The sequence below is a fragment of the Emys orbicularis genome, chromosome 13, assembly GCF_028017835.1.
Source record: "Emys orbicularis isolate rEmyOrb1 chromosome 13, rEmyOrb1.hap1, whole genome shotgun sequence".
Lineage (NCBI taxonomy): Eukaryota > Metazoa > Chordata > Testudines > Emydidae > Emys > Emys orbicularis.
Genome location: NC_088695.1, coordinates 21,624,789 through 21,642,508, shown reverse-complemented (window position 1 = coordinate 21,642,508; position 17,720 = coordinate 21,624,789). Strand labels below are relative to the sequence as shown.

Genomic DNA, 17,720 nt, shown 5'->3' with positions numbered 1-17,720 from the left:
TCTCACACTCAGAGTGCTGTATTTATCAGCTGCTGTTTCTACAGTATCATTGATTTGATTCTTATGCTTTTTGCTTAACGTGGTACATTTTGCTGGTAAAGGCTTAGTCACCAAGTACAATCCCTGCAACACAGTTGCCTTAGTTGGTGCTTTCTTTACTTTGGAATTGTTCGAAAAGGCAGAAAAATATTTGTCTCCGTGGTTGCTTTAAAATTTCTGTGGAATACAGCAGACCTCTGTCATTCTTTGTCAAAAACAAAACAAAACACCAACTTTTCACATAAGTATCCAAAGTACCCTTCACTAAAACTTCAGAAAAAAAAAAGTGTGAGGGGGGTGGAAAGCAACCAATTAACCCTGTGATGTCATGTTAAAGTACAAACTAACAGCAGCAAATTTAGCAAACTATAGGGTTACCATACGTCCGGATTTCCCCAGACATGTCCGGCTTTTTGGTACTCAAATCCCCGTCCGGGGGGAATTGCCAAAAAGCCGAACATGTCCGGGGAAATAGGGAGGCAGCATAAGCCAGGATCCGCCCGACCCCAGCACGACCCGCAGGGTCCGCAGCGCAGCCCAGCCGCCCGGCTACATTGTAGCAAGCTCGGGCAGGGGAAGGGGGGGCGCAGCCACAGAAGGCGGCGAAGGGGCCGCTGCTGCCCCCGGAGGCCGGGCGGATCGCGCGCCCCAGCCGAGCCCGCAGGACCATGGGAGGCTGGGCCCAGCCAATGGCTTGGGCTTCCCTCGCGGGCGGAAACTCCCTGGCCACTGGGGGACCCTTCCTGCAGCCCCGTCACCCCGCGCGGCAGGAAGGAGGCTGCGGCATGGGGCGGGGAGTGCGGCATGTGCTGGGGCTGCAGGGACCCGCACTGCCCCGGTCGCCGCTGAACGTCTGAAGCCCCCGCCAGGCAGAGGCTGCCGGGGAAGCGGGGGAGCAGGGCGGGCGGGGGGGGGGGTGCAGAGGCTGCAGGGAGAGGAGGAGCAGGGCAGACAGGGGAATAGAGGCTGCAGGGGCAGGTGGGCGCAGGGGCAGGGCAGATGGGGGGCGCAGAGGCTGCAGGGCGAGTGGGGAGCAGGGCAGGCAGGAGCATAGAGGCTGCAGGGGCAGGGGGCACAGGGGCAGGCCAGGCGAGGGGGTGCAGAGGCTGCAGGGCGAGGAGGAGCAGGGCAGGCGGGGGCATAGATGCTGCAGGGGCAGGGGGGTGCAGGGGCAGGGCAGGCGGGGGAGTGCAGAGGCTGCAGGGTGAGGAGGAGCAGGGCAGGCAGGGGCATAGAGGCTGCAGGGGCAGGGGGGCGCAGGGGCAGGGCAGGCGTGGGGCACAGAGGCTGCAGGGGCGGAGGGTGCAGGGGCTGCAGGGCGAGTGGGGAGCAGGGGGCACAGAGGCTGCAGGGGGCGCAGGGGCAGGGCAGGCGGGCGCAGAGGCTGCAGGGGCGGGGGGTGCAGGGGCTGCAGGGCGAGTGGGGAGCAGGGGGCACAGAGGCTGCAGGGGCGGGGGGTGCAGGGGCTGCAGGGCAAGTGGGGAGCAGGGAAGCACTTAGAAACCCCCAACCAAGATCAGAGCAGGAGGGAGGAGGGGGAATGCGGGGTGCTCAGAGGAAGGGGCAGAGTTGGGGCAGGGACTTTGGGGAAGGGGTTGGAATGGGGGCGGGGAAGGGGTGGGGTTGGGGCGGGGCCGGGGCCCTGTGGAGTGTCCTCTTTTTTAAATGTTTGAATATGGTAACCCTAGCAAACTAAGAAGAAGTAGAAGACGGCGGCAATATAATTAGCTCTGCTCAAAGAACAGGGCTCCCTGGATTAAAACAGTTGGGAACCCTTACCCCTAGTTTTTATCCTAGCTCTGGGAGGAAAGTGAGGGTGGTTATCTGCACTTGCAAACCCTGAATTTGTTCCCCCAGTATCTGTTGCTTTTGTTTGCATGCCAAATGGATTGCAGGATTGCTCTTCTCTGCTGCAGTTAACTGTTTCTAGGCAACTCCATGTGTTAATGCATTCATTCTAGATGTTAACTTACTCATTCTCCATTTTCCATTTTGAAACTCTTTTTTCTCCACTCCCCTGCAACTAAGTTGCAGCTCCTGTCTCTTAAGGTGGTCTGCTTTTAACTCCAAACCCTGTAATGCCAAATTATCTTTAACCACCACTAACTCCCATTTACAATCCTCCAGTTGCTTTTCCTGGAGCAACACCATGCTTGAAAGATTACTCGCAGCTTTCTATAATGCTGCCTTTATTACATCTTTCTCTGGTTTTGGCTTCATGCCTTTACAATACACTTCAAACCCCTTACAAGCAGATTCAAGTGCCTCCTTTCCCTAAAAGGCATATGGGCACGGACTTGTTTTGCTACCAACTTACCAAGGAGGATGGGTGCCTCAACTAGCCCCCAGGGGTGGCTGTATGTATTTTGCCGCCCCAAGAACGGCAGTCAGGCAGCCTTCGGCGGCATGCCTGTGGGAGGTCCGCTGGTAACGCAGATGCGGCGGCATGCCTGCGGGAGGTCCGCCAGTCCCGCGCCTTCGTCGTACCCGCTGTCGAATTGCCGCCGAAACCACGGAACCGGCGGACCTCCCGCAGGCACGCCGCTGAAGGCAGTCTGACTGCCACCCTCACAGTGACCGGCAGGCCGCCCCCCCGCGGCTTGCCGCCCCAGGCACGCACTTGGTGCGCTGGTGTCTGGAGCTGCCCCAGCTAGCCCCCACCCCTCAGGGTCTCCTTCCTTGATGTTTGGAGTAGTCATTCTGCCACTAGGTGACAAATTTTGGCTAGAAGAAGGGCACGGGTATTCTGTTATTATTCACTGTGTGAAACTCAATCAATTCGGCCCAAACGACCTTAGGGTGCCTGCATGTCTCCACCGAATCTGTTACCCACATAATTTACGACTCCACCCATACCCTCCCGCTTAGGTACTCAGGGCATAATATAGGGCTCCCACCCCTACCCATCCTCGTGGGTACTCAGGGTACAAGGGACCCAACTTTACCCCTTCGTGGGCTCCAGGCAAACACCCATTCCCAGTGGACTCAGCGCAAACACCCATTTTCAGTGGACTCAGGGCTCTTTGGGTTTGTGAGGCCTTTTCCCAGTGAAAGAGCCTTCACACAGTGAATATCCTTATACACGTACAAGTATTTATTAACAATGAGCAACAAAGCAACAGAATACACACACCAAGCACTCCCAATAAAACAGATAGATGTCTACTGATGGCCAGTCAGGGTTGTGTTGTCTGGGGCACCGGCTTCTAAACAGTCTGGTCATGCAGGGGTTAAAAAGTTCTAGTAGCTTTGGTCTTGAGCTGTACCCCAGAGTTAAGTTCCAATGAACTTGTTTTCTGACCCTCATTATGTAGTTAAAATAAAACTCTCTCTTATTTATGCCTTAACCAGTTATTTAACTTAAAACATAGCTATGCAAAAACCACTAACCAATCATTCTCACGATACAGGGGTTCATGTGCCTAAGACCGCCTACTCATTAGCCTTTTTATTTTTCAAAGTTCATAAAAACTTCTGAAGGTCTACTTATCTTTATGCTTCGTTAGTGGGATACACTTGGAACCGCAAAAGCTCATACTTTTTATTATCAGAAAGAAGCTGCAGAAACGAAAGGTTAGCTTTTCCATTCTCTCCCATTCTCATGACTTTGTGAATATCTATCTATCTCCTGTTAGTAGGGCTGTAGCTGCAGCTGATACTTTTTTATCTGTCCATATCAAGGCCGAATTCTCCTGACTCTATAGTTTTTGTTTCCAATTTAGGATGACTGAGCATACAAGATGGCTGCGGGTTATGCTAAGTCCATACACAAGAAGGCTGTGGGTCATGTTAAGTCCAGGCCTCTCGTTACACTCTGACTTGCATGCTATGCCTCTCTTAATGCAAGCTAAAATTGCATTTGCTTTTTTTGCAACAGCATTACATTATTGACCCATGCTGACTTTGTGATCCAGCACAACTCTCAGAGTGGCTTATGTTCAGTGATTCCATCATACCACAATTCAAGTTAAACAAACTGGATTCCCCTTTATAGTCCAGTGACTGCAATTACACTGATCTCTGTTTTACACATCTTTATCATTAGTTTGTACAAACAGACTACCATTACAGCGACATATATTATTAGTAGAATCATAGAATCATAGAATATCAGGGTTGGAAGGGACCTCAGGAGGTTATCTAGTCCAACCCCCTGCTCAAAGCAGGACCAATTCCCAACTAAATCATCCCAGCCAGGGCTTTGTCAAGCCAGGCCTTAAAAATCTCCAAGGAAGGAGATTCCACCACCTCCCTAGGTAACGCATTCCAGTGCTTCACCACCCTCCTAGTGAAATAGTGTTTCCTAATATCCAACCTAGACCTCCCCCACTGCAACTTGAGACCATTGCTCCTTGTTCTGTCATCTGCCACCACTGAGAACAGCCGAGCTCCATCCTCTTTGGAACCCCCCTTCAGGTAGTTGAAAGCAGCTACCAAATCCCCCCTCCTTCTTCTCTTCTGGAGACTAAACAATCCCAGTTCCCTCAGCCTCTCCTCATAAGTCATGTGCTCCAGACCCCTAATCATTTTTGTTGCCCTCCGCTGGACTCTTTCCAATTTTTCCACATCCTTCTTCTAGTGTGGGGCCCAAAACTGGACACAGTACTCCAGATGAGGCCTCACCAATGCCGAATAGAGGGGAACGATCACGTTCCTCGATCTGCTGGCAATGCCCCTACTTATACAGCCCAAAATGCCGTTAGCCTTCTTGGCAACAAGAGCACACTGTTGACTCATATCCAGCTTCTCGTCCACTGTGACCCCTAGGTCCTTTTCTGCAGAACTGCTACCTAGCCATTCGGTCCCTAGTCTGTAGCAGTGCATAGGATTCTTCCGTCCTAAGTGTAGGACTCTGCACTTGTCCTTGTTGAACCTCATCAGGTTTTTTTTGGCCCAATCCTCTAATTTGTCTAGATCCCTCTGTATCCGATCCCTACCCTCCAGTGTATCTACCACACCTCCCAGTTTAGTGTCATCTGCAAACTTGCTGAGAGTGCAGTCCACACCATCCTCCAGATCATTAATAAAGATATTAAACAAATCCGGCCCCAGGACCAACCCTTGGGGCACTCCGCTTGAAACCGGCTGCCAACTAGACATGGAGCCATTGATCACTAGTAGTACGATTTCCCCCCAAACTCACTCAATCAGGAGGTGAGAGAGGCAAAAAGAAACGGAGTTCTCCAGAGAGATTGTTGGAGTGGCCAGGGACAGTGTATCTATGGCAAAAAACACTGGAGAAAGACAGGGAGATTCAGCAACAAGTCCTGGAGGAAATACAGAGCCAGTATGCTCAGCTTCAGCACATGCTGCTCTTAGGGTATGTTGACCTATGGCCTTGTCTCATGTATAGTCTTAGCTTGCTATATGTAAAGGGACACTATCTGGATAAAATATTGAAAGTGTGTGTTGCTTACTAGGGTGAAATATAATAGGGGGCAAGTAGAAGGCCACAAATAATTGGATTATTAGTCTGGGCTATGGATAATGGCTTGTTTTATTAGTACAAGGCCTGGAGTGAGTAGTTATGCTGAGCCTGAGTTTTTAGCTAAAAATTTGCAGGCCCAAGAAGTTAACCCCAGGGCATCAATTCTGCACTCTCATTCTGAGAGACAAACAAATGACAACAAATGTACAGACATACTGCAGAATTACAGAAGTAATTCTGAGACAAGGAGTTGGTGGGGCACTTTGGCAATCTGGTAACTAGGCAGTAAATAGGCAGTTAGAACATATTAGCATATAGGAATTATTAAGACATGCTTGATGCAAATTATTAATATTAATGATTGGAAGTGTAATTATGGACACTTGTATCGATAATGGGTAAGCATTAATCCTGTTATGCACATGGAAAGTGATCAAATATGGTTCAATAGCCAACTGGTTACATAAAAGATAGTGTGATGAGGCATCTGCCTCACACTGGCAGATAAGGGGTTAATAGAGCAGCAAGCAGCCAATAGGGGAGGGGCTGTGAGGAGCAGCCAATCAGGGCCCAGCAGGCCCATATAAAAAGAGCTGCAGGAGAGTGCTAGATCAGTAGCCACCTGGAGCTTGAGAAGGGATGCCTGTGTCTGGAGTAGGCTGCAACCCCAGTAGCACCTTGGGCAGAGCAACTGCTGGCAGAGACTGGGGAGCAAGAGGAACTCCTGGGTGACTGCCGAGGCTGGGTAGTTGCTGGCCCTGAGGAAGGATGAAGAAGATGCAGGGGACATGGGGAAGTGGCCCAGGAAGACATAGCAGTAGGCTGCAATCCACAGGGTCCCTGGGCTGGGACCTGGAGTAGAAACCAGGCTGGGATTCCCCTGCCCCCATCTCACCACTGGGGAAGTGGCTGGACTAGGAGCTAAATTCCCCTGGAAGGGGGGGAATATTGACAGTGACCCAGCCGGAAGGCTGAGCCACAAAGAGGACACTACAGTTTCTGAGGCTGCAGGTGGACAGCAGAGATGCGGTGACAATGTGCAAGTTGTGGAGAGGGGGTGCTGGCCTTGAGCTAATCACTGGACAAGCAGCAGGAGGTGCCAATCCAGGGGTGAGTAACATGCACTGTGACAAGAAGGTATAAAAGATCCAGTCTAGTTCTATAATTTCTGGGTTCTTTGGTCTCCCTGCATGGGTGTCAGCAGATTCAAGGCCTTCTAAGATGCTCCTGGTCATTTGTATCTGTATTTTCCTCATCCTTTAAGATGTGCAAGTGAGCTGTAACTATGCAATGTACCTCTTAATGCGAGAGCTTTAGCATTATTTACAGCTTTTTGCTGTTCACTTACAATAGTGAGCTCACTGACTTGTTTGTTATTGAGTCTCTCTCTAATGCACACACCCACACACACCACACCAACATATAACCAAAGAGAAACGTCTCTGTAGTAAATTTTTGAGAAAGAACCTGTGATAATCAATACATTGTAGGTATGTGATCATCAATACACATTATGAGTGTGATAAATGTACATTTTTCTTATTGCTACAGGCAGCAGATAATGCAGTGCTCTAAACCACAACCCAGCCATGTTCTTCAGCCCCTGGACAATACAGTCAATCTCTCTATGCTGAACTGGTTGGCCATGGACCAGTAATATTCAGGGGTGGCCAACTTCCAGGTGGCAATGGTGATCGACTTCTCCCGAGGGACAGGGAACTACATGTCGGTACACTGCAGCTCTAGGGCTAGTTCAGCACAGATCTCGAAAACGGTGTCTTTGCCATCCTGAAATTCTCTCACCACTACTGATCATTCTGCAGACCTGGGATGACCCGTTTCCACCAACTGATGATGGTTACCCAAGTCCAGAAATGGAGTTGTATAGTGAGGAGCTGCTCCAGAAACAGCTCCTGTAAAAGCAGTTGCTGGGTGCTCTTCTTCCTCATCCTTGACCTATTTCCTCCACCACTGCTGAAGCTGCTGTTGCTGCTGGAGGAGATGCTGTTGCTGCTGCCACAACTCTTGCTATAAAGGAAGGAAAAGGAGAGTGAGAAGGGAAGGCAGGAGAGCCTAGAACAGTGGTTCTCAGCCCGCAGGCTGCTTGCAGTGCTATCACACGTCTGCAGCCCATGTGACATTCTCTGGGCCATACAGGTAGTGTGTATATATATATATATATTGTGTAGATGCAGTGCACATAAAACACAGAGCTGCATTGTGGCCCACAATGGTAAATAGGTTGAGAACCACTGGTCTAAAATGGCAGAGTGCCTCCAGGGAACTGATAGGAAGACTGCAAGCCCTAAAATGTAAGGGGTGATTGATTTATTTTATGTTAAACTAATGGACTGGGCTAATCTGAGTTAAAGAGAGGAGAGCCAGATTGGAGAAAGTGAACCACCAAAAAAGGACTGAACACAGAACCTTTGACAGTGGGTTTATGCTCATCTATCCTGGTGATGCTGCTGTTCTTTGTATAAATGATTAAATCTCCATTGAGAGAGACTCTGCAGCCCAGTAGTTATCTCCCTCATCTAGGAGGTGAAAGACCCAGGTTGAAGTCCTTGCTTCTAATTGAGTAGAGATTTGAAGACATGTCTCCAACATCCCAGGGAGTGCGTTAACCACTTGGTTATTGTGAATCATAGAAATGTAAGCCTGGAAGGAACCTTGGAAGGTTATCTACTCCATCCCCCCCACCCCACTGAGGCAGGACCAAGTATATCTAGATGCTTCCTCACAGGTTTGTTTAACCTGTTATTAAAAAAACTCCAGTTTTGGGGTTTCTACAACCTGCCATGGAAGCCTAGTCCAGTGTTTAATTATCTTTATAGTTAGGAATATTTTCTTAATACCTAACCTAAATCTCCCTTGCAGCAGAGTAAACTGAATACTTCTTGTCTGAGCTTCAGTGGAATGGGCATCTCTCTTCCACTTCCCCCCATGAGGAAGGACTGACCTAACTTAGGCACCTTACCCCAGGAGAAGGGTCATGGCTGTGAATACTAAACAGAGGGAGATGTCTCCCCCTAGCACAGAGTTAGATACCAAACTCCCCTTGGGGGGCAAGGCTTATGCCTAGGCCCCTCTTGTGGATCTAAGCGGATGTGACTTACCCAAGCTTACACATGAAGCCTGGGGCAAAGCAGGGAATTGAAGCCATGTCTCCTGAGTTTCTGGTCAGAGCTCTACCAGTGAGCCACCCTTCCTGTGCAAAGAAGCTGATTCTGATGAATCCCTGCCCCAAAGAGCTTTCTGTGTAAATACTCATGCAGAGAGTAGATTGTTATCTTCACTTCAGAGAGGAAGAACTGAGGCCCAGAGGATCAAAAATGGGACTTTGAAAGGTCCCAGGCCCACTCAATAGGAGTTGGGTGCCTAACTCCCTTGTGGCCTTTGCAAAACCCCAGTCTAGGTGACTTAAAAAGCTCAAACAAGGAGTGTGTGGCACAACCAGGAATTGAACCCAGAGCTCTGAAGTCCCCACGCTTAGCTCCCATAGTGGAGATTTACCCCACAGAATTGTACCAACTAAATCAATTCATACACATTCTGTTTGTTTGGGGGACCGTGTGCTGACCGTGTGTGTGCTGAGCCTAGCGGCCTGCTAGGCAAGGCTGAGAGCTTCTTGATGAGGCTTTGATCCCTAAGCCCTTTAGTACCCATCAACCCTTAACCAGGGGGCAGGGCTACTCAGGAAGAGCAGGGCTTTAAAAAGCACTCCTAAGCAACCAGAGGAGCCAGTGAACAGGAATGGTTAATGGGAGTTTTGCAAGGGAGTTTACAGGGAGAGTGGGGGGCTAGATACACTTAACATTCTTTAAACCTAAAGGTAAAACACCCCCTGATAAAAAGAAAAGAACAACATAGGAACCAGCTTCAGGAGTTAAAAGATAATGCAGGCAGAAGTCCAGCAACAGAGTGGGGATTATCCAGTTTACTGCACCCAATGCCGCATGTATGATTACCGGCCCTATGGGGGGGTGGCGTATGTGTACCTCAGAGACCGTGTACAGGCTTTTGGAGACCAGAGTACCTGAACTGGAGGAGCTAAGGGAGACAGAGAGGTACATAGATGAGACTTTCCGGGACACAGAACGCTCCCACCCCTGGTCTGACAGTCTCTGTGCTGTTGAGGAGGATGAAAGTCTCTGGGAAGGAGAACATCCAACTGGAGCAGAGGGAAATGATCCTATAGTTGGGACCTTCCTTCCAGATGATGATGTGGTAGCCTCACTGTGAGAGGATATCTCTCCAGGGGAGGGAACTCTGGTTATTTGGAAAAGACAGGTATTAGTAATGAGCGATTTGATCATTAGAAACATAGATAGTTGGGTTTGCGATGACCGAGAAAACCACATGGTGACTTGCCTGCCTGGTGCAAAGGTGGCGGATCTCTTGAGACATCTAGATAGACTTATGTGTAGTGCTGGGAAGGAGCCAGTGGTCGTGGTACATGTAGGTATCAATGACATAGGGAAGGATAGAAGAGACGTCCTGAAGGCCAAATTTAGGCTGCTAGGTAAGAGACTGAAGTCCAGGACCTCTATGGTAGCATTGTCGGAAATGCTTCAAGTTCCACACGCAGGGCCAGTTAGACAGGCAGAACTGCAGAGTCTCAATGCGTGGATGAGACGATGGTGTAGGGAGGAGGGGTTTAGATTCATTAGGAACTGGGGAAACTTTTGGGATGGGGGAGCCTATACAGGAAGGATGGGCTCCACCTAAACCAAAATGGAACCAGATTGCTGGCACTTACAATTTAAAAAGGTCATAGAGCAGTTTTTAAACTAAGGGCTGGGGGAAAGCTGACAGGTGTGGAGCTGACAGCGTGTGGTTCGGACAGAGACATCCCTTAGGGGAGGATCTATTAATATCCTAGTAAGGAAGAGAGGATGGAAAATGATAAAATACAGGTAGGATCTGATGAGAGAGAATCAAATGAAAAAAAGTCCCATTCAATTACATCATGTAATGGCAGACAGCTAAAAAGTGACTAGTTTTTAAAGTGCTTATATATCAATGCTAGAAGTCTAAATAATATGTGTGAACTAGAGTGCCTCATATTAAATGAGGATATTGATATAATAGGCATCACAGAAACTAGGTGGAATGAGGATAATCAATGGGACACAATAATACCAGGGTACAAAATATATCGGAAGGACAGAACAGGTCGTGCTGGTGTGGGAGTGGCACTATATGTGAAAGAAAGCACAGAATCAAATGAAGTAAGAATCTTAAATGAACCAAACTGTACCATAGAATCTCTATGGATAGTAATTGCATGCTCTAATAATAAGAGTATAGCAGTAGGGACCGCCTGACCAGGATGTGACTGTGAAATGCACAGGGAGATTAGAGAGGCTATTAAATATAAAAACTCTAATAATAATAATAATAATGGGGGATTTCAGCTATCCCCATATTGACTGGGTACATGTCACCTCAGATGGGCTGCAGAGATAAAGTTTTTTGACACCTTAAATGACTGCTTCTTGGACCAGCTAGTCCTGGAACCCACAAGAGGAGAGGCAATACTTGATTTAGTCCTAAGTGGAGCACAGAATCTGGTCCAAGAGGTGAGTATAGCTGGACCGCTTGGTAATAGTGACCATAATAAAATTAAATTTAACATCCCTGTGGCAGGGAAAACCCCACAGCAGCCCAACACTGTAGCATTTAACTTCAGAAAGGGGGACTACACAAAAATGAGGAAGTTAAACAGAAATTAAAAGGTACAGCGCAAAAAGCGAAATCCCTGCAAACTGCATGGAAACTTTTTAAAGACACCATAATAGAGGTTCAACTTAAATGTATACCCCAAATTAAAAAACATAGTAAGAGAACCAAAAAAGTGCCACTGGGGCTAAACATCAAAGTAAAAGAAGCAGTGAGAGGCAAAAAGGCATCCTTTAAAATGTGGAAGTTAAATCCTAGTGAAGAAAATAGAAAGGAGCATAACCCTGTCAAATGAAGTATAAAAATATAATTAAGAAAGCCAAAAAAGAACTTGAAGAACAGCTAGTCAAAGACTAAAAAAATAATAGCAAAATTTTTTTAAGTACATCAGAAGCAGGAAGCCTGCTAAATAACCAGTGAGGGTCACTGGATGATCGAGATGCTAAAGCAGGGGTAGGCAAACTTTTTGGCCCAAGGGCCACATCTTGGTGGGGAAATTGCATGCAGGGCCATGAATGTAGGGCTGGGACAGGGGGTTGGAGTGAGGGAGGGAGTGCAGGGTGTATGAGGGGGCTCAGGTAAGGGGGTTAGGGTGCAGGAGGGGGTGCACCGTGTGGGAGGGGGCTCAGGGCACTGGTGCAGGGAGGGGTGCGGAGTGTGGGAGGGGGCTCAGGGCAGGGGGTTGGGGTGCAGGAGGGGTGTAGGATGCAGCAGAGGTTTGGGGTGCAGGCAAGGGTCTCAGGTGCAGGGTGCAGGAGGGGTTCGGGCTGTGGGCACTGCTTACCTGGAGCGGCTCTGGGGTGGCAGTGGTGTGCACCGGGCCAAGGCAGTCTCCACTGGCCACCAATGGGAGCTTCAGGGGAGGTACCCACAGGCAAGGGCAGCGTGCTCAGCCCTCTGCCTCCCCTCCCCCAGGGGTTGCAGGGACGTGGTGCCGGTCGCTTCCTGGAGTGAAGCAGGGCCCGCGGTGCCACGGGGGTGGCAATCCCGCGGGACGGATCCAAAGCCCTGAGGGGCCAGATCCAGCCCGCGGGCTGTAGTTTGCCCACCCCTGTGCTAAAGGAGCACTCAAGGATGATAAGGACATTGCGGAGAAACAAAATTAATTTTTTGCATCGTTCTTCACGGCTGAGGCTGTGAGGGAGATTCCCAAACCTGAGCCATTCTTTTTAGGTGACAAATCTGAGGAACTGTCCCAGATTGAGGTGTCATTAGAGGAGGTTTTGGAACAAATTGATAAATTAAACAGTAATAAGTCACCAGGACCAGATGGTATTCACCCAAGAGCTCTGAAGGAACTCAAATGTGAAATTGCAGAACTACTAACTGTAGTCTGTAACCTATAATTTAAATCGGCTTCTGTACCAAATGACTGGAGGATAGCTAATGTGACGCCAATTTTTAAAAAGGGCTCCAGAGGTCATCCCGGCAATTACAGGCTGGTAAGCCTGACTTCAGTACCGGGCAAACTGGTTGAAACTATAGTAAAGAACAAAATGGTCAGATACATAGATGAACATAATTTGTTGGGGAAGAGTCAACATGGTTTTTATAAAGGGAAATCATGCCTCACCAATCTACTAGAATTATTTGAGGGGGTCAACAAGCATGTGGACAAGGGGGATCCAGTGGAGATAGTGTACTTAGATTTTCAGAAAGCCTTAGACAAGGTCCCTCACCAAAGGCTCTTAAGCAAGGTAAGCTGTCATGGAATAACAGGGAAGGTCCTCTTATGGATTGGTAACTGGTTAAAAGATAGGAACCAAAGGTAGGAATAAATAGTCAGTTTTCAGAATGGAGAGAGGTAAATAGTGGTGTCCCCCAGGGGACTGTACTGGGCCCAGTCCTATTTAACATATTCATAAATAGGGTGACCAGATGTCCCGATAAAATCGGGACCGTCCCGATTTTTAGGTGTTTGTCCCGGTATTTTGCTCCGCCGGCAGTTTTTTTGTTTGTTTTTGCTCTGCCAGCAGCACTCGGGTTTTTTTTTTTGCTCCACTTGCGGACCCCCGCCCCCCCCCCCCCTCCCCCGGTATCCCAATATTTTCTTCCTATCATCTGGTCACCCTATTCATAAATAATCTGGAAAAAGGGGTAAACAGTGAGGTGGCAAAATTTGCAGATGATACAAAATTACTCAAGATAATTAAGTCCGAGGCAGACTGTGAAGAGCTACAAAAGGATCTCTCAAAACTGGGTGACTGGGCAACAAAATGGCAGATGAAATTCAGTGTTGATAAATGCAAAGTAATGCACATTGGAAAACATAATCCCAACTATACATATAAAATGATAGGGTCTAAATGAGCTGTTACCACTGAAGAAAGAGATCTTGGAGTCATTGTGGATAGTTCTCTGAAAACATCTGCTCAATGTGCAGCAGCAGTCAAAAAAGCGAACAGAATGTTGGGAATCATTAAGAAAGGGATAGATAATAAGACAGAAAAGATCGTATTGCCTTTATATAAATCCATGGTACGCCCACATCTTGAATAGAGCATGTAGATGTGGTTGCCCCATCTCAAAAAAGATATATTGGAATTGGAAAAGTTATTAGGGGTGTGGAACGGCTGCCATATGAGGAGAAATTAATAAGACTGGGACTTTTCAGCTTGGAAAAGAGACGACTAAGGGGGGAATATGATAGATGTTTATAAAATTGTGACTGGTGTGAAGAAAGTAAATAAGGAAGTGTTATTTCTCATAACACAAGAACTAGAGATCACCAAATGAAATTAATAGGCAGCAGATTTAAAACAAACAAAAGGAAGTATTTTTTCACACAATGCACAGTCAATCTGTGGAACTCCTTCCTAGAGGATGTTGTGAAGGCCAAGACTATAACAGGGTTAAAAAAAGAACTAGATAAGTTCATGGAGAATAGGTCCATCAATGGATATTAGCCAGGATGGGCAGGGAAGGTGTCCCTAGCCTCTGTTTGCCAGAAGCTGGGAATGGGTGACCTGGGATGGATCACTTGATGATTACCTGTTGTGTTCATTCCCTGTGGGACACCTGGCATTGGCCACTGTCGGAAGACAGGATACTGGGCTAGATGGATCTTCGGTCAGACCCAGTATGGCCGTTCTTATGTTCAACCCCAGAACCTGGCTGCTCTCAGTGCAAGGAACCATCATTTCACAGAGATCAACCCTGGCCTGGAGCAGGCCCCAGGGACACCACCCCCCTTCCAACAATTCAGCACATCAGGCTCAGAAGGTTGCCCTCGAGGCAATAACAAGCAGCTGGATCCAGCCCTGTGAGCCTGCTTCAAGCTTTTCCTGCCTGGTGCAAGAGCATCAAGAACATCTGGTGCCTCCTGCTAACACAGCTGGCTGAGGTAGAATATGAACAAGATGAAGGTGAAGCCCCTTTGAAAAGCTGGCCCCTGGGAACTCAGGCAGAGCCAAGTCATGAGACACTTGTCCCTCTCTGAGACAGCAGAGAGGTCAGAGTCCCAGAGGAGGGAACGTGCCTGAGGAAAGTGGTGGTAAAATAGTGAGTTTGTCCCTCTTAAAACCCTTAGTTATGGGAAGAGTAGCACCATCATTATATCACCGAGTCTCCTGTGGTGTGGGAAGGGGACAGTATGTAACACGCAGGCTCTGGGGACTATCAGGGCTGACTCACCTGAAATATGGGGGACCAGTGAAGATGCCCAAGCAGAAGCTAAACGTCTCTCCCAACTTCCAATACTCAAGGTGACAGGAATCCGTACGCAGTGAGGTCATGGTATAACAATTCTCCTGTGTGGCGTTCCTGTACAGGTGTTGCTAAGCCAGGTCTTGCAGAGCTCACGGATGCTCAGTAAAATACACAGCCATCTCCTGAAAGGTCACCTGCTCTGCAGCCATTCTCCTTCCCTGTCCCCTGGGAGGATGGGATGATCTGGAGAGAAATGTGGCTGTTTATTCTGGAGCCTATCAGGGTGAGAAGGACAATTAGGAAAGTCTCATTAGGGGCTTTAGTGTATTTCATATCCTGAGTCTCCCCAGGCTCTGCTATTGTGGAGAAATGCAAGAGCCAAAATATTCAAAAAGAGCAACGTAAAGCAAACTCTTAAATCCATCTTCAGGTAGCGTCTGGCATGTAAAGAATGTTGAGCCTGAAACATCGGGGGTCATTTCTGAGGAAGCAGGACTTTGATAAGCAGGCAGGTACCTGAATGTGGATTTGGAAGCTCAAATGCAGACTCCTGTATTTAAAGATCCTGACCTGGTTGCTTAATTACAGCGTCCCACTGGGACTGAAAAAATGAAACATTCCCACTAGCAGAAGTTAAATTAAGTCAACGGGACCACTCCTATTTGTAAAGACATGCATGTGTACGTGTTAGCAGCAAGATAAAACCTGTAAAATAGTAAACAAATCTTAACTTCAAGCCATTAAATCCATATTCATCTTTCTCAGTATGGAGTCTGAGTTTGAAAATATTTGAAACTTGCAACACTGGGACTCAGTTCTGGTACTCAGCACTTGTGATAATCAAGCCATTTATTCAGGTACCAGAATATGGATTTCAAAGCCTAAATTCAGACTCCTGTATTTAAAGATCCTGGCCTTGATTATTTTATTAGTCCTTAGACTACACCTTCCACTAGGAGGGAATGCAGGGAGACAGTGCTAAACCCACCCAGTGACGGAGATTAAATGAAGCCAGTGGGACTACTCACAGGCCCAAGAAACGAATGTGTAAGTGTGTTAATAGACTCAAATCTTACTGAAGGACAAAAACCAGCGTGCATGCACAATGGAGAATTATTCAACCCCTGTAACAAATGTACATCAAAACAGACCTTTAACAGACAGAGAGGAATGGATCTGACTTTAAACGCTCCGGCCTAGAGCCGAAAGCATCAGAATTGTTCAGGAATTGTTAAACACTCTTTTTATGGAAAACAAGTGAATCTGACCGCAACTCCCCCTTCTCTCTCCCTGCACAGACCCTGCTGGGCATCAGCAGCTGGTCAGCCCGGGCTCCCAGATCACATAAGCGGGCAGCCAGAAGCAGCGTCTGACCCGGGAAGTTCCACCCCGGATCTGCGGCGCTGTAACAGCTGCTGAAGCCGCTGCCCTCACTACCATCAGTATCTGCTTCCGGCAAGGGAGGCGGGCAAACGCTCCCCTGATGTGCGGTGGGAGGGGACAGCACGGCCGCTAGCCCGGATCAGCGACTCCCTTGCGGGGTGTGTGCGGGGAGAGCCCTTCCCTAGCGCCCCTCTGTGCCCAGCCGGGGGGACTTTCTCCGGGGGCTGGAACCAGCCCCTGGGACAGCCCCGGGCTCTGCCGACACCAGCCCCGGAGCCGGAGCCTGCAGGTGAGGGGAGAGACCCGGGGGAAAGGGCTGGGGCCGGATAGGAAAGTGACTCTGCACCACCGGCCCCTCCTCGCCCCAGCTCTGCGCCCGGGGGGGCGCGGGGGGGGTGATGTTACAAAGAGCTGCTGCCCTTCGGAACCTGCTGCTCTGCTGGCAGGGAGCGGGCTCATAGGACCCTTGGGGGATCTGGTCAGAGGGGGCAAATGGGGGTGTGTGGGGTGGGCACAGTCTGTGCGGGGGCAAACAGGCTGCAGGCAGGGGAAGGAGAGGGGCTGAACGGGAAAATCAGGGGCAGAAGCCAGGGTTAAGGAGGTACAGGCACAGCCAGTGGCAGAGGGGAAACCCACGGGATAGGGACAGGGAAGGGATAAAAGCTCCCGCCAGGTGGGCTGAGCCCAATGTCAGCATTGGTTGCAAACGCGGGGGGGGGGGGGGGGGGGGTCAGAGCCTGGCTTTCCACCCCCAAAACCTCACAGGATGGTGCAGTTCAGCATCCGCTTCCCAGGACTGTGTTCTTAAAGGCACAGAGCATCCCAATGCCTGGATAACGCAGCTCTTCCCTCTCTGATACACCTCTTAGCATTTCATTTACCTCCATTAACATTGTGCAGATGGATGTCATTGTGCTATTTAATTTATATTTTTAATAGGAAATAATTGAAAGTATTAATAGTTGCTAGTTGTTTCAGCAATGGCATTACACAGTGCTTTTAGTATAGCGCTTCCTGTTTGTATTGGGACATTTGCTTTTAATTCTTAATTTTTGCTTGTTTTTTTCACTATTTAAGCACACAAGTTTATTCTTTGGGACCATCTGACATCAAGACTGACTGATTTCCTGGGTCACTGTCAGAATGTCTTCAGTTTCCTTTGATTGCCTTTGTCAATTTTTATTTTGCCTCTCAATCCAGCACCCTAGTGCTTTTTTACATGTCACACTTGTGTGTAGAACTTGGTTCCCAAACATTTCACACAGGCCAGATTTTTCAAATGTTGAAAGTACCTAGATTCTTTTGAAAATCCCACTATGTGTCTCAATACCTTTTAAAAATCTGACCCTAAGGGCACTACTATACTATCTTTTCTGAAATCCTTCTCAAAGGCGAACTTCTGCTGTAATTCTTACTAAATATAAGTACACAATCCTGGATATATTAATAACCAGAAGTATTCAAAATCATGAGTTATATACCCAAGAAGAATGAAATTAAAATACATAAATAATTACATTTGGGATTCTTTTAACTT

At 48.3% G+C, this 17,720-nt stretch overlaps 1 long non-coding RNA gene across 1 annotated transcript; it reads right to left on the bottom strand.

The window, feature by feature from the left end:
- Nucleotides 1-6,897: 6,897 nt before the first annotated feature.
- LOC135887710 (uncharacterized) lies at nucleotides 6,898-16,175 on the bottom strand. Its single transcript, XR_010561823.1, has 3 exons — nucleotides 16,101-16,175; nucleotides 14,786-15,075; nucleotides 6,898-7,495 (listed from the first exon to the last, which is right to left on the bottom strand). It is a non-coding gene; the product is annotated as an uncharacterized LOC135887710 (long non-coding RNA).
- Between the last annotated feature and the right edge of the window lie 1,545 nt (nucleotides 16,176-17,720).